Source organism: Podarcis bocagei (assembly GCF_964188305.1).
Source record: "Podarcis bocagei genome assembly, chromosome: 16".
Taxonomy (NCBI): Eukaryota; Metazoa; Chordata; class Lepidosauria; order Squamata; family Lacertidae; genus Podarcis; species Podarcis bocagei.
The window spans coordinates 22,286,100-22,299,213 of record NC_138142.1 but is presented as its reverse complement, the minus strand read 5'-3'; the positions used below and the strand labels follow the sequence as shown (position 1 = coordinate 22,299,213).

Here is a 13,114-nt window from a genome sequence, read left to right as displayed (position 1 = left end):
GTGCTCTAACCAGGGCCGGATTTAGGTTTGATGAAGCCCTAAGCTATTGAAGGTACAGTAATGGGGAACTTTATATGTCCAGCTGCCCTTTGTCAACAACAAATTGGCGCCGTTTTTTGTGTTGAATATATGCTATATGGTAATTTATGGACCTAATAGGTATCTAAAGCCATTTGCACATAACAAAATATGTACATCATAGGAGCCTACACAACACAAAACACTGTTAAATGTAGGTTTTATTTTATTTGTCTGTTATCTTATATTTTGGAAATGTACATCCAGTGTTTTTTTACTTTAATTTTTTTGTGGGGCCCAAGAGAGTGGGGCCCTAAGCTATAGCTTGTTTAGCTTATATGTAAATCCGGCACTGGCTCTAACCACTGCGCTACTGTGCTTCCCTTGTCATCATAGGACGCTTCCTTATACTGAGTCGGGCCATTGGCCCATCTAGTTCAGGGCTTCCCAAACTTGGGTTGCCAGCTAATTTTTTTGGACTACAGTTCTCATCATCCCTGAACACTGGTCCTACTAGCTAGGGATGATGGGAGTTGTAGTCCAAAATACAGCTGGCGACCCAAGTTTGGGAAACCCTGATCTAGTTCCTTATTGTTGACTCTACACTGACTGGCAGTGTCTCTCCAGGATTTCAGACAGGCAGAGTAGATGCTCTAACCACTGAGCTGCAGCCTTCCCCCAAATTCACTGAGACTAGATGGCTTTTTGAGAACCCTTCTGTGAAGAGAGGGCTCTGAATTTAGGTGATTAAGCCCCTGCCTGGGAACAAACATTCTTGCCTTGTGCCAAACATATTTTTTCCATCTCAGTTCATTTCTCCTGGATTATTTTGAGAGAATTCAGACTTTGGGGATTAGGACTGTCTGAGGGGGATCTACTGGACTCTCTGACCCAAGTTGGCTGATGACCATTGGAACTGATGAAGCAGAAGGGTGGGAGGTGCAGCAGTAGGGAGTGCCAGAGCCAGGGACAAGGGGAGCCAGCCTGTTTCTGACCCCATCGTCCTCCCTGCTGAGTTCAACAAGGCCAACAAGTGAGACTTGGGACACATTCACGCCATCCACTTAAGAGCTCCCTAGGAAGAGGGATTGCTTGTTAAACCACTCTGGAAATGGTAGCTCTGGGAGGGGGAAAAGGTTCTCTGACAAACTACAACTCCCAGAATTCTTTGGGGGAAGCCCTAACTTCTCTGTTGTTGTTTAGTCGTTTAGTCGTGTCCAACTCTTCGTGACCCCATGGACCAGAGCACGCCAGGCCCTCCTGTCTTCCACTGCCTCCCACAGTTTGGTCAAACTCATGTTCGTAGCTTCGATAACACTATCCAACCATCTCGTCCTCTGTCGTCCCCTTCTCCTTGTGCCCTCAATCTTTCCCAACAACAGGGTCTTTTCCAGGGAGTCTTCTCTTCTCATGAGGTGGCCAAAGTATTGGAGCCTCAGCTTCTAGATCTGTCCTTCCAGTGAGCACTCAGGGCTGATTTCCTTCAGAATGGATAGGTGTGATCTTCTTGCAGTCCATGGGACTCTCAAGAGTCTCCTCCAGCACCATAACCCACAAAGCACCAATTCTTCGGCGATCAGCCTTCTTTCTAACTGCTCATAGTGCTTTAAATTTCTAGTGCGAAGTGGGGCTGGCAGAGGGTAAGCTGGGCTTGCTTTGAGGAGAAACCCTGCACCAGAGGCATTGTGGGAAACTTAAATGGTGTCTAAGCAGCATGGAGCAGGACAGTGGTACAGTGGTACCTTGGTTCTCATACATAATCCGTTCTGGAAGTCCGTTCGACTTCAAAAACATTCGAAAACCAAGGTGTGGCTTTTGATTGGCACAGGCGCCCCAGAAAAAATAGGTGACAGCCACATCGGATGTTCGCCTTCTGAAAAACGTTCGAAAACCGTAACACTTACTTCCGGGGTATTTGCCGTTCGGGAGCCGAAATGTTTGAGTACCAAGGCATTCGAGAACCAAGGTTCCACTGTAGTTCCCATTTACAAGCAAGTTTTGATTATTATTTTTATATTTATCAATCTGGAGGAAGGGAAAGAACAGCTGTCTGTGGGTACAGCCTGCTTGATTAACTCCTTTTGACTTTTTATTGTTTAACAAAGCAACTGAAATATTCCTGAATAAGAGCCTGTTGTTTTGGGAGAGTGATGCTTTTTATATATAGACAGCAAATCTTTCTATGGTAATCATAGGAAAACTATATTTAAGTGTGCGTGCGTATTCCATTTGGAATTGATACGCTAGAATAAAATCTGATGTCTTCCGATATGCTAGGATATTACGGTATCCAAAGTTGCGCCAAGTTGCTCTTGCCATTGGCTCAAGGATTTCTGCTCCCACAACAGAACTTTTCCTTCTTTGTGGAACTCGCTCCCCTGGGAGACAGTGGTGGTCACCAACTTAGATGGCTTTAAGGGAGGACTGAGCAAATTCATGGCTGTCTACTAGCCATGATGGCTATGCTCTGCCTCCACAGTTGGCTTCTGAATACCAGTTGCTGGAAACTGCAGGAGGGGGAGAGTGATCTTGCACATAGATCCTGCTTGCAGGCTTCCCATTTAGGCATCCCGGTGGCCACCATGAGAACAAGATGCTGGACTAGATGAGCCAATGGCCCTGATCCAGGAGGCTCTCATGTTCTTATGTGAAGGGGGCGGTTCCGCTGCAGAAGTGTAAATCCTTGCAGTAACAAGAGAGCATAGCTGTCAACTTACAGATTTGAAAAGAAGGGACCAGCAGCCTCGAAAATAAGGGATCAGCAGCCAAAATAAGGGATTTTTTCCAGGCACAGGTATGTTCAGCTGCTGAGCCCCTCCGAGCCAAAGGCAGAAAGCCCAACCAGTAGCCAAACGAAGCCTCATCTGTAAGGGACAGCAGCGGGACATGGCGCTGGGATAAGGGACTTTCCCGCCAAATAAGGGACGCTTGACAGCTATGCAAGAGAGAGAGATAAAACTTTATTCACATTAGCCAATGGCCATAGCAACAGTAAAACATTACAGTATACGCAGAAAAGGAAATTTGATATAAAAGCACAATTTAAAGTCCTGAATCAGCAGTCAGTTAGTGGCCCTTATTCTGATTGCCCCTGCTATGAACCTAGCAACCTTTGCTGTTATCTGCTCATTTTGATCTGATAGAAGAAAGGAGATTGTGGCAGTGGCTGAGCGCCCTGGGATGGTTAGTACGAGTGGGGTGATGATCTCATTCCTCAGGTCTTTGTAGAGAGTACAGGACAGGAGGACGTGTGCCGCTGTTTTGGTGCTACCATCTCCACAGGGGCAAAGACATTTCTCAGGCGGGATCTTTTGCAATCGACCTCAAGTACCGCAGATGGCAAAATATCCAGTCTTGCAAGTGTAAAAGCACGTCTGTATTTTGGGATACAGTGGTGCCTCGCAAGACGAAATTAATTCGTTCCGCAAGTTTTTTCTTCTTGCGAGTTTTTCGTCTTGCGATGCACGGTTTCCCATAGGAATGCATTGAAAATCAATTAATGCGTTCCTAGGGAAACCGACTTCAGACCAGGTCCGGGGACAGTCTGTCCCCCGACCTCTTCTGAAGGCTGGGGGGGGGACAAGGGCTTTTCTTCCCACCCCCAGCATTTTAAAAAACCCCGGGACAGCGGAGGGCTTCTCCGCTGTCCGGGGCGATTTAAAAGCCCCTGGGAAGGCAGGCAGGGGGGACAAAGACTTTTGCCCCCCGCCAGCCTTCAGAAGAGGTCCTGGACCTCTTCTGAAGGCTGGCGGGGGCGAAAGTCTTTGCTCCCCCCCCCTGCCTTCAAAAGCTGTCCGGCCAAGGCTTCGCGGACCTCTCCGCCAGCAGCGGCAGCGCTGGCGCTGCTGGCGGAGAGTGGCCGGCATGCCGAAGCCTGCGCGCGCTGACATCAGCGCGCCCAGGCTTCGCGGACCTCTCCGCCAGCAGCGGCAGCGCTGCCGCTGCTGGCGGAAAATGCTGGCGCTGGGGAGCAAAGCCTTTCGGCCCCCGCCAGCCTTCCTGGACCTCTTCTGAAGGCCGGGGGGGGGGGAAGGCTTTGCTCCCCACCGCTAGCATTTAAAAGAGGTCCCCGGAGATTTCCCTATGGGCTTTCGTCTTGCGAAGCAAGCCCATAGGGAAATTCGTTTTGCGAAGCGCCTCCAAAACGGAAAACCCTTTCGTCTAGCGGGTTTTCCGTCTTGCGAGGCGTTCGTCTTGCGGGGTACCACTGTAATAAGTTTGTGCAGATATGGGGCCAGAGAATCAAAATGGAGAGGTGGAAACTGAACATACCAAGGGCAGAATTTCCTTATAGTGGCCACGTTGTTCTGATGCTCGATATCTTTTGGATGTTGACCAATTAGACTGCTTGCTTTAGTGGGGCCCATAGTGAGTAGGTGTTGTGGGGATAGGCCACAAGAGTGAAGTTTTTGATAGACGGTTTTAAGCCAGGCACTTTTATGGGAGTCTTGAAGTACTAGGGATAGTAAACCAGGGGGATTTTGAGTTTAGGCGGAGCCTGAAGTTAAGAGTTCTTTGCCAAGTCCATTCTTCTACTGAAGGGAGACTTGCCTCCAGTCTCAATGATGCGTTTGGGACGCATGGCGGTACAGAAAAAATCTTTCAGTAACAAGGATTTGGATGCCGCCCAATGACTTCAGATTCCCACCCAATCTACGTTAACTATAAGAGAGAGAAAAATAGTTAGCAGTTTTGACTCCAAAGTTCATGCTTTCGGGAAAAGAGTGACTTTTGTTCAGGGGAGGACGGATTTGCCGTTGCAGAGAGAAACTCTGTGGCCCACCCACGTGGCCCCAAGCGAACAGTACAGCTTCCAAAGGAGACCTGCACTCGGAGACCCTGGTCTTGCCAAAGTACACAGGACTCTTGAGTTTTGAAGGGGCCTTGGCTATTTCAGCAAAAAAATTAATGCAGCTTTCCTGAACTGTGATAGGGCACGGCGATGGGAACGTGGGTGGCTGAGTTCAGTGGGTCTCATGTGATCCTGGTGGGGCAGTTTCACAAGATGCCGTGTTGATCTTTTAAGCTCTTAAGGCTGTTATGTCACCAGCCCCAGGTAACAGGGCCCCTGCTCTCCCAGGAGAATTTTTGGCCTATCAGGTGGAATGCAGCGTGGGAGAGACTGGTGGAAGGATCATACAGAGCAAGGCTTCCCCCAACGTCTGTGTTTATCCACCACTTTGATGGACTTATAAAGTCGACATTGAACACACACCCCATCTTAATTCTTAAGAATGTGAAGTAAAATTAAGAAATAAACGTTTATTAATCATCAATCACCATTACTAGGAATGGTAAAACATAAAAAAGGAAAATAAACAAGTGAAAATGGTTCCAAATTATTATTTTTTGTACTATGTCTTGTAAATTATTACTATTATTATTATTAGCCCACCCTTTTCCCTGATGGGACTTAAGGCAGCTTACAGATAAAACTAAAAGCCATAATTAAAAAACATTGATAGAAATAAAACTATATACAGTGGAACCTCTGGTTGCAGACGTAATCCGTGACAGAGGAACGTCGGCAACCCGCAGCATTCGTAACCTGCAGTGCCACATCTGTGCACCCACGTGATGCGATTTGGTGCTGTGCATGCGCAAGCGGCAAAACCCGGAAGTAACCCTTTCCGGTACTTCCGGGTTTCCCTTGGTCCACAACCTGAAAATACGTAACCCGAAGCATTTGTAACCCGAGATACAACTGTGGTACAGTGGTACCTTGGTTGTTGAACTTAATCCATTCCACGGTTCGAAAACCAAGGCACGGCTTCCGATTGGCTGCAGGAGCTTCCTGCACTCAATTGGAAGCCGCAGAAGCCATGTCGGACGTTCAGCTTCCAGAAAACATTAACAAACCAGAACACTCACTTCTGGGTTTGCGGTGTTTGGGAGCCAAAACGTCCGAGTACCAAGGCGTTTGACAACCAAGGTACAACTGTACATATATAAAATCTATTAAAACTATACCAGTAATGACAATAAAAACAGCACAGCACCAGTTCCCAAAAGTGTGCTGGAACAAATTTTCACCTGTTGGACGAAAGGCAACAAAGAGGGGGCCAGTATAACTTCCTAAGAGAGGGGAGTTCCAAAATCTAGGAGCAACCACTGAGAAGGCCTTTCTCAGTCCCTTTTCAATCCCAAGGCTTTTATTTATCCCCTGTACAATGACTCTATGGGGGCCAATATTTACCACTTTGAGAAACTGTGATATTAAAGCCATTTCTTTTACATCCACTATTTAACAGCTCCATTCAGTATGATGGATAGCCTTTATCTTCAGGGCCAGGGAGAGACTGTGTTCTGTGGAAACAGAGGTGCTTGGGCAATATAAACCGGATTAAGCTCAAGGCCTATCTAGTCCAGCCTCCTGTTCTCACAATGGTCCACCAGATGCTCTTAAAATTGTGCAAGTTGCTTGAAATTTCTTATGTTGGCAAGGGACTAACGACTCGAAAGAACAACAAAAACAATTATTATAATTAAGATATAATAATTATACTAGTATTACTAAATATTATAATATTTATAATAGAATATAATAGAAGTATTCCCGCAGAGTCAATACAGCTAGTTAAGTTTTAACCAGCCCCGTTTAACTCGGAGAAAATTACATCTTAAGAAACACGAGATAGGGGCTGCCTAACAAGACTGCTGGGATAGTCGATAGAGCACGAGGCTCTCAAGTTCAGGGCCCTGAGTTCGAGTCTTCGAGCCCCACGTTGGCCTGCTTTGCAGCGGGCAGCGCAAGGCGTCCCTCGTGGTCCGGATTTTTGGACGCAACAGAAATACGGCTGTTCGCCTTTAAGGGGGAAAGGCAAGTTGTCTCTTTAAGCCGCTGGCGAGGGAAGGAGGGCTGAGCTGGCGAAGGAGGGCGGAGTTGCGGCTTGTTTGGCCGGCTAAAGGCAGGGGATCGGCGGCGCTGCTGCTGTCGGAGCGGGGGGGGCTGTCTGCTTCTGCCGGTGAGTTGCAGCGGAGGCCGGTGTCTTGAAGCGCACAGGTGCGGCGGGTAAGGGCTTTTGCAAGGGAGCAGCGCCTTTGCGCGCCCAGCTGCAAAGCGCGATCGCCCGGGAGCGGGGGATCTTGCTCGCTGAGCCTCGCAGCTTCTGGCGTGGAGACGGAGGGCGCGATCCCGCGCGGCGCTTCCTCGCCTCCTCGCTCTTCTTTTGCGCGCTCGGGTCGGAGGCGCCCCGCGCGTCGTGCCAAGGCGGGCGGAGCGGGAGAGAAAAGGAGACGGCAAAGGACTCCGCCTGGCGCGCTTCTTGGCAAGAGCCGGAGAAATGGATGCCAATCCGAATCGGGGCAGGGTTTGTTTACTTGCTGAGGCTGCGTGTTGGCCTTCCGGGACCGTGGAGATGGGCGCGGGTGGGCATTGAGAAGAAAACGGTGGGTGGGAAATTGCGCGCGAGCGCGCATGGCACTTGACTTTGTTTGCGGGATCAGACCAACGGCCTCATCCCGTTATGCCTCCTCTAGAGTAGAGGCCACTGGGTCGTTTGCTAAGAGCCCTGTCTGTTTGGGGGAAGGGGAAAAAACCAGGAGGGGAATGCCCCCTTTGTGGCTGGGAACTGACACTCGGAAGAGGTAAACTGCTTCTGTCCATGGAGGTTCTATTGTGGCCAGATCGTTTTATTTATTTTGTAGCTTACCTTTCCTCTCTCCCCCCCCCCCCAAAGGTACAGTTGGAATTTGGCTGGTATTCCAGGCCAGAGTATTTGATATTTTGGCGGTGGGGAGACAGTTCGCAACCTAGGCAGCGGATGCCAGGAGACAAAAACTATAGGGAATTGCTTTGTACCAAGTTAGATCCACCCTGCTCAATATTGTCTGCACTGACTGGCAGCGGTGGATGCTCTTACCATTGACCATTTTACCTTTCACTGCTGTGCAGCCTCCCTTCCCCCCCCCCCCCTCGTTTGGGGCCATAACTCCCTATTGCTGCCTGGGGCTGGTGAGTCTTGGTATATTTGGAAGACACCAAATTTGGGGAAGACTGAACTAGCCTATTATTAGAAGGGTTCAGGTGACCCCCCCCCTTTGCATGTTAAAAGCGGGTGCAAATGGTGGCAGCGCAGCAACATTAAAAGCTAATGGACCTTGCCAAGTCCTGTGATTGTGAATTACGTAAAAGAATTATGGGGTGTGTTTAGAGATAATGCATTTCCTTTGTGTCAGGAAACCTACATTACTGCGGACTCAGGCTGCTGACCCATCACTGAATGGATGTATTTTTCCAGCCAGTGGTATGAAGGGCGGTGATGCAAGCTTTGCAAGCTGCATAGGATTGTTTTTTGACTTTCATGTCTCTGAGTTCTGTCTAACTTGAAGGGGGTTTGGTGGGTGTGAAGGTGCATCGTCCTTCTAGTCATAGAATCATAGAATCATAGAGTTGGAAGAGACCACAAGAGCCATCGAGTCCAACCCCCTGCCAAGCAGGAAACACCATCAGAGCACTCCTGACATATGGTTGTCAAGCCTCTGCTTAAAGACCTCCAAAGAAGGAGACTCCACCACACTCCTTGGCAGCAAATTCCACTGTCGAACAGCTCTTACTGTCAGGAAGTTCTTCCTAATGTTTAGGTGGAATCTTCTTTCTTGTAGTTTGGATCCATTGCTCCGTGTCCGCTTCTCTGGAGCAGCAGAAAACAACCTTTCTCCCTCCTCTATGTGACATCCTTTTATATATTTGAACATGGCTATCATATCACCCCTTAACCTCCTCTTCTCCAGGCTAAACATGCCCAGCTCCCTTAGCCGTTCCTCATAAGGCATCGTTTCCAGGCCTTTGACCATTTTGGTTGCCCTCCTCTGGACACGTTCCAGTTTGTCAGTGTCCTTCTTGAACTGTGGTGCCCAGAACTGGACACAGTACTCCAGGTGAGGTCTGACCAGAGCAGAATACAGTGGCACTATTACTTCCCTTGATCTAGATGCTATACTCCTATTGATGCAGCCCAGAATTGCATTGGCTTTTTTAGCTGCCGTGTCACACTGTTGACTCATGAGTCGTAGAGGCAATGATAGATCATTTTCATTCTTTTATTTCGCAAAATTAAAAATATATACCAATTGATTGCAATAAAGCCCTGGAGTGGTTTGCAAAAATAAAAATAAAAATATTGTTAAAAAAAGGAGAGTTTAAAACATCTTTCAAATACTCAAAAAATAATTAAAGCAACAATCAGCCAAAAACCAGATTAAAATGCATTCTACATGTTAAGTATAGGTGTGCCTGAATAAAAAAAAAGTACAGTGAAGGTGCCAGCCTGGTCTTAATAGGCAGGGAGTTCCAAAGTGTGGGTGCTGCTACACTGAAAGATGAATTTCTTGTATCTCTCTTATCTTTCCTCTTACGTGGCACTTTCTCTTCTGCCTCTAGTAATTTAGGTGCTGTAGCCCACTAGTCCTCAGCCTTTTTAGGCCCAGGACCCACCATTAACCCAAACATGCATTTTGGGCGACCCATTTCTGATTTTTGTTATTTAAATATACCTGAAGGAGTGTCTCCACCCCCATCTTTCAGCCCGGACACTGAGGTCCAGTTCTGAGGGTCTTCTGGCGGTTCCATCACTGTGAGAAGTGAGGTTACAGGGAACCAGGCAGAGGGCCTTCTCGGTAGTGGTGCCCACCCTGTGGAACGCCCTCCCATCAGATGTCAAGGAAATAAACAACTACTGTATCTGACTTTTAGAAGACATCTGAAGGCAGCCCTGTTTAGGCAAGTTTTTAATGTTTGATGTTTTATGGTGTTTTTAATACAGTAATCTGTTGGAAGCCGCCCAAAGTGGCTGGGGAGCCCAGCCAGATGGGCAGGGTATAAGTAATAAATACTACTACTAAGTAATAAATGCTCCTGCTACTACTACTACTACTACTACTACTACTAATAATAATAATAATAATAATAATAATAGCAACTGCAGTGCCCCTGCAGAATGATGGAAGGGAGAGCTAACTCTTTCTTCCCACATCATGGTCCTGTCAGAAACTGCTCCCCCCTGATGCAGTTTGCTCTGAGTATTTGGCCCCAATGGAAGATTCCCTACCAGCACTCATTTCCTTGGGGGAGACTTTCATCAGGACTGCAGTATGGGAGGAAGTGGTTAACCCCCCCCCTTCCTGAAAGGCGTCATGTGATTCCGATTCTCTCCCCTCTCACAATCACACCTACACTGTCAAAATCAAACTTTGCACATGTGCATTTTAACCCATTACCTACTCCAGTCCTTGTTAACTGCTGCATTGAAAACTTAACATATACGGGAACGGTCCTGGCTCAGTGGTAGAGCATCCTTGCAGGCAGAATGTGCTGGGTTCAATCTCCAGGTATGGCTAGGGAAAGACTCCTTGTCTCGAATCCTAGAGAGCCACTGCCAGTCAGTGTAGACAGTACTGAGCTAGATGCACCCTGCTAAGGACGTGGGTGGCGCTGTGGTCTAAACCACTGAGCTTCTCGGGCTTGCCAATCGGAAGGTCAGTGGTTCGAATCCCTGCGATGGAGTGAGCTCCCGTTGCTCTGTCCCAGCTCCTGCCAACCTAGCAGTTCGAAAGCACACCAGTGCAAGTAGATAAATCGGTACCTTTGCAATGAGAAGGTACATGTGCTCTGGCATTCGTCACGGTGTCCCGTTGCGCCAGAAGCGGTTTAGTCATGCTGGCCACATGACCCGGAAAGCTGTCTGTGGACAAACGCCGGCTCCCTTGACCTGAAAGTGTGATGAGCGCCGCAACCCCATACAGTGGTACCTCTGGATGCGAACGGGATCCGTTCTGGAGCCCTGTTTGCATCCTGAAGCAAACACAACCCACGTCTGCGCGTGCACGGGTTGCGATTCGCCATTTCCGCGCATGCGTGTGATAGTTTGAGCATCTGCGCATGCGCAAGCGGCGAAACCCGGAAGTAACACACTCCGTTACTTCCGGGTCACTGCGGAGTGTAACCTGAAAACGCTCAACCTGAAGCACATTTAACCCGAGGTATGACTGTATTCACCTTTGACTGGACATAACTGTCCAGGGGTCCTTTACCTTTTACCTTTACCCATCCTGGATGGACTGAGGAGTCTGACTTTGTATGTAAGGCAGCTTCCAGCCAAATGCGGCCTTCATATGCCTCTCTAGCAGGCCCCTGGGCATCTTTCCCCAGTCCACACACTTTACTCCTTGCTTGAACACAGAGGGAAAATCCATATGAACTAAGGCAATCCGCAATCCCTACAGGTGGTGATAGGGGACCAGTGGCCTTTCTGATGTTTCTCAGTTCCAGTTCCCATCAGCTCCAGCCAGCATGACCAATAGTCAGGGGGCGACTGGGGCCGCAGCACAGCACCAGGTGAAGATGGATAGCTCAGTTGGTTAGAGCAGGGTGCTGGCATTGCCAAAGTTGCAGGTTTGATCCCCGCAGGCTTATCCCTGCATTGCAGGGGATTGGACCAGATGATCCTTAGAGTCCCTTCCAACTCTATATATCGTATGATTCGATGAACTACCCCTGCATTATTAAAGCATTAGGAAGTTATTTTGCATTTCCTTAATTCCTCAACAGGGGGGGAAACAACCGGCATTTCTACTGAGGTTTCAGCCATCTGCACATTTTATCTAAAAATATAATTGACCAGCTGGAGAAAAAGCAGATGTGATTCATCAACTCAAGAAATTGTTATAAAACCCAAGGTGTACTGGAACACACCCCGGCTGTAAACAGAGGTCTGAGCAGAAGACGGTGCTTTAAAAATAGTGTTAGGAACAGGAGGGCTGATGCGATGAACTCCCTCTTCTGGGGAAGGGTTTTCAGGTTTTCAAATCCCCTCCCTTTGTTATCTTGGAACAGGCCAGCCTGGGTAAACAAAGTGGCTGATAACAATTCTCTCTCTCTTTTAAAAAAAGAAACCCTTCAGAATTTCCAGGATCATTTGGCTTTGTGACCTCTGTCACTCTCTTTCCACACCACCTGGTTTCATGCTAATTTGGACCTTGCTAGCTAGGTGGCGGTGAAAGGAATTCCCCGACAAAAGATGCTTTTTAGTGTCAACAGAGTTTGATTGCATCTGGGTGAAATGTTGCAGGTAAACCTGTCTCACTGCATAGCGATGAGCTGGGTGGACCAATGATCTGATTCGGGACAACACAACCTCCTGTGTTCCTTTTTAAATCAGCCCTTTTTATGAGGAACGATGAGGACTGGAACCTTTTTTTAGGGGAAGGGATAGGTTTTTCCACATTACCTGGCCCTCAGAACTGTCTGCAGGCCACGCCCCTCTCCTCAGGCCACACCCCTTTCCAACCTCACCCTCTTTGAGAAGCCAGCCTTCGTGTTGGTTTACTTCTGTTACTCCACCCACTTTTGCCTCTGGCCCCACCCACCGCATGCATGTGGCCCCTGGCAGGTCACCCAGAAGAGAATACGGCCCTTGGGCAGAACATTTTTTTAACCCTTCCTACTCCAGAGGATGTCTCCTGATTCACCGGAGGAGAAGCTTTGTGCTAAAATAGCCTGTAAGCACCAGTTGGAACCGTGGAATGGGATTCACAGTGATGGAACAGAAAGGGCAATTATTACTTGTAAGGAGTCCTTCCTTTGATGCCACAGCACCTGCACTTTGGAACGCCCTGCCGATTGACATTAGGCAGGCTTTCCTGTTTCAGCAGGGCCTATCCAGACACCTGCTTTGGTTACATCTGTAAATTTGCTTTAGATGTTTTACTGTGTCCTTTAACAGCTTTCATATGCATTTTTTATTTTTTTAAATCGCGTAGGTGTTTGCGGTCCTGGCTCCTTTTGAAATGCACATTTGCTAAAATAGATGAAATAGATGAGTTATTTATGCCCTGCTTTTCAGCAGAGGATTAGACCAGAGAGCAGGTTATAATTAAAATCCATATAAAGATATAATTAGGGGAATGGCAGTGTGTGTAGTGAGTCTCTGTTGACACCCTCCAAATTCCAGCCTCTTTGCTCCAGGGGGAGAAAGGGTGCAGGAGGAAGTTGAACTGGCCAGCTGCTGACCCTCAGAAACAGCCATTCTGCAGAGTCTTCTTTCTGTAACTCCTATGATTTCTCTTTCTTCCTCTCCTTTTTCTCCCTAATTTTTAA

The 13,114-nt window shown here is 48.0% G+C and overlaps 1 protein-coding gene across 3 annotated transcripts in view; it reads left to right on the top strand.

The window, feature by feature from the left end:
- Positions 1-13,114, top strand: part of SLC8B1 (solute carrier family 8 member B1) — a 33,200-nt gene that overhangs the window by 285 nt on the left and 19,801 nt on the right. The window contains exon 1 of one of the 3 annotated variants that reach the window (XM_081175283.1): positions 6,712-6,983. The exons of 1 other annotated variant lie outside the window; for it this stretch is intronic. The gene's annotated coding sequence lies outside the window, so the exon portion shown is untranslated. Of the gene's footprint in view, positions 1-6,711; positions 6,984-7,012; positions 7,329-13,114 lie in introns of those variants that run through there. One more of the 3 variants, XM_081175285.1, reaches the window with a different exon arrangement.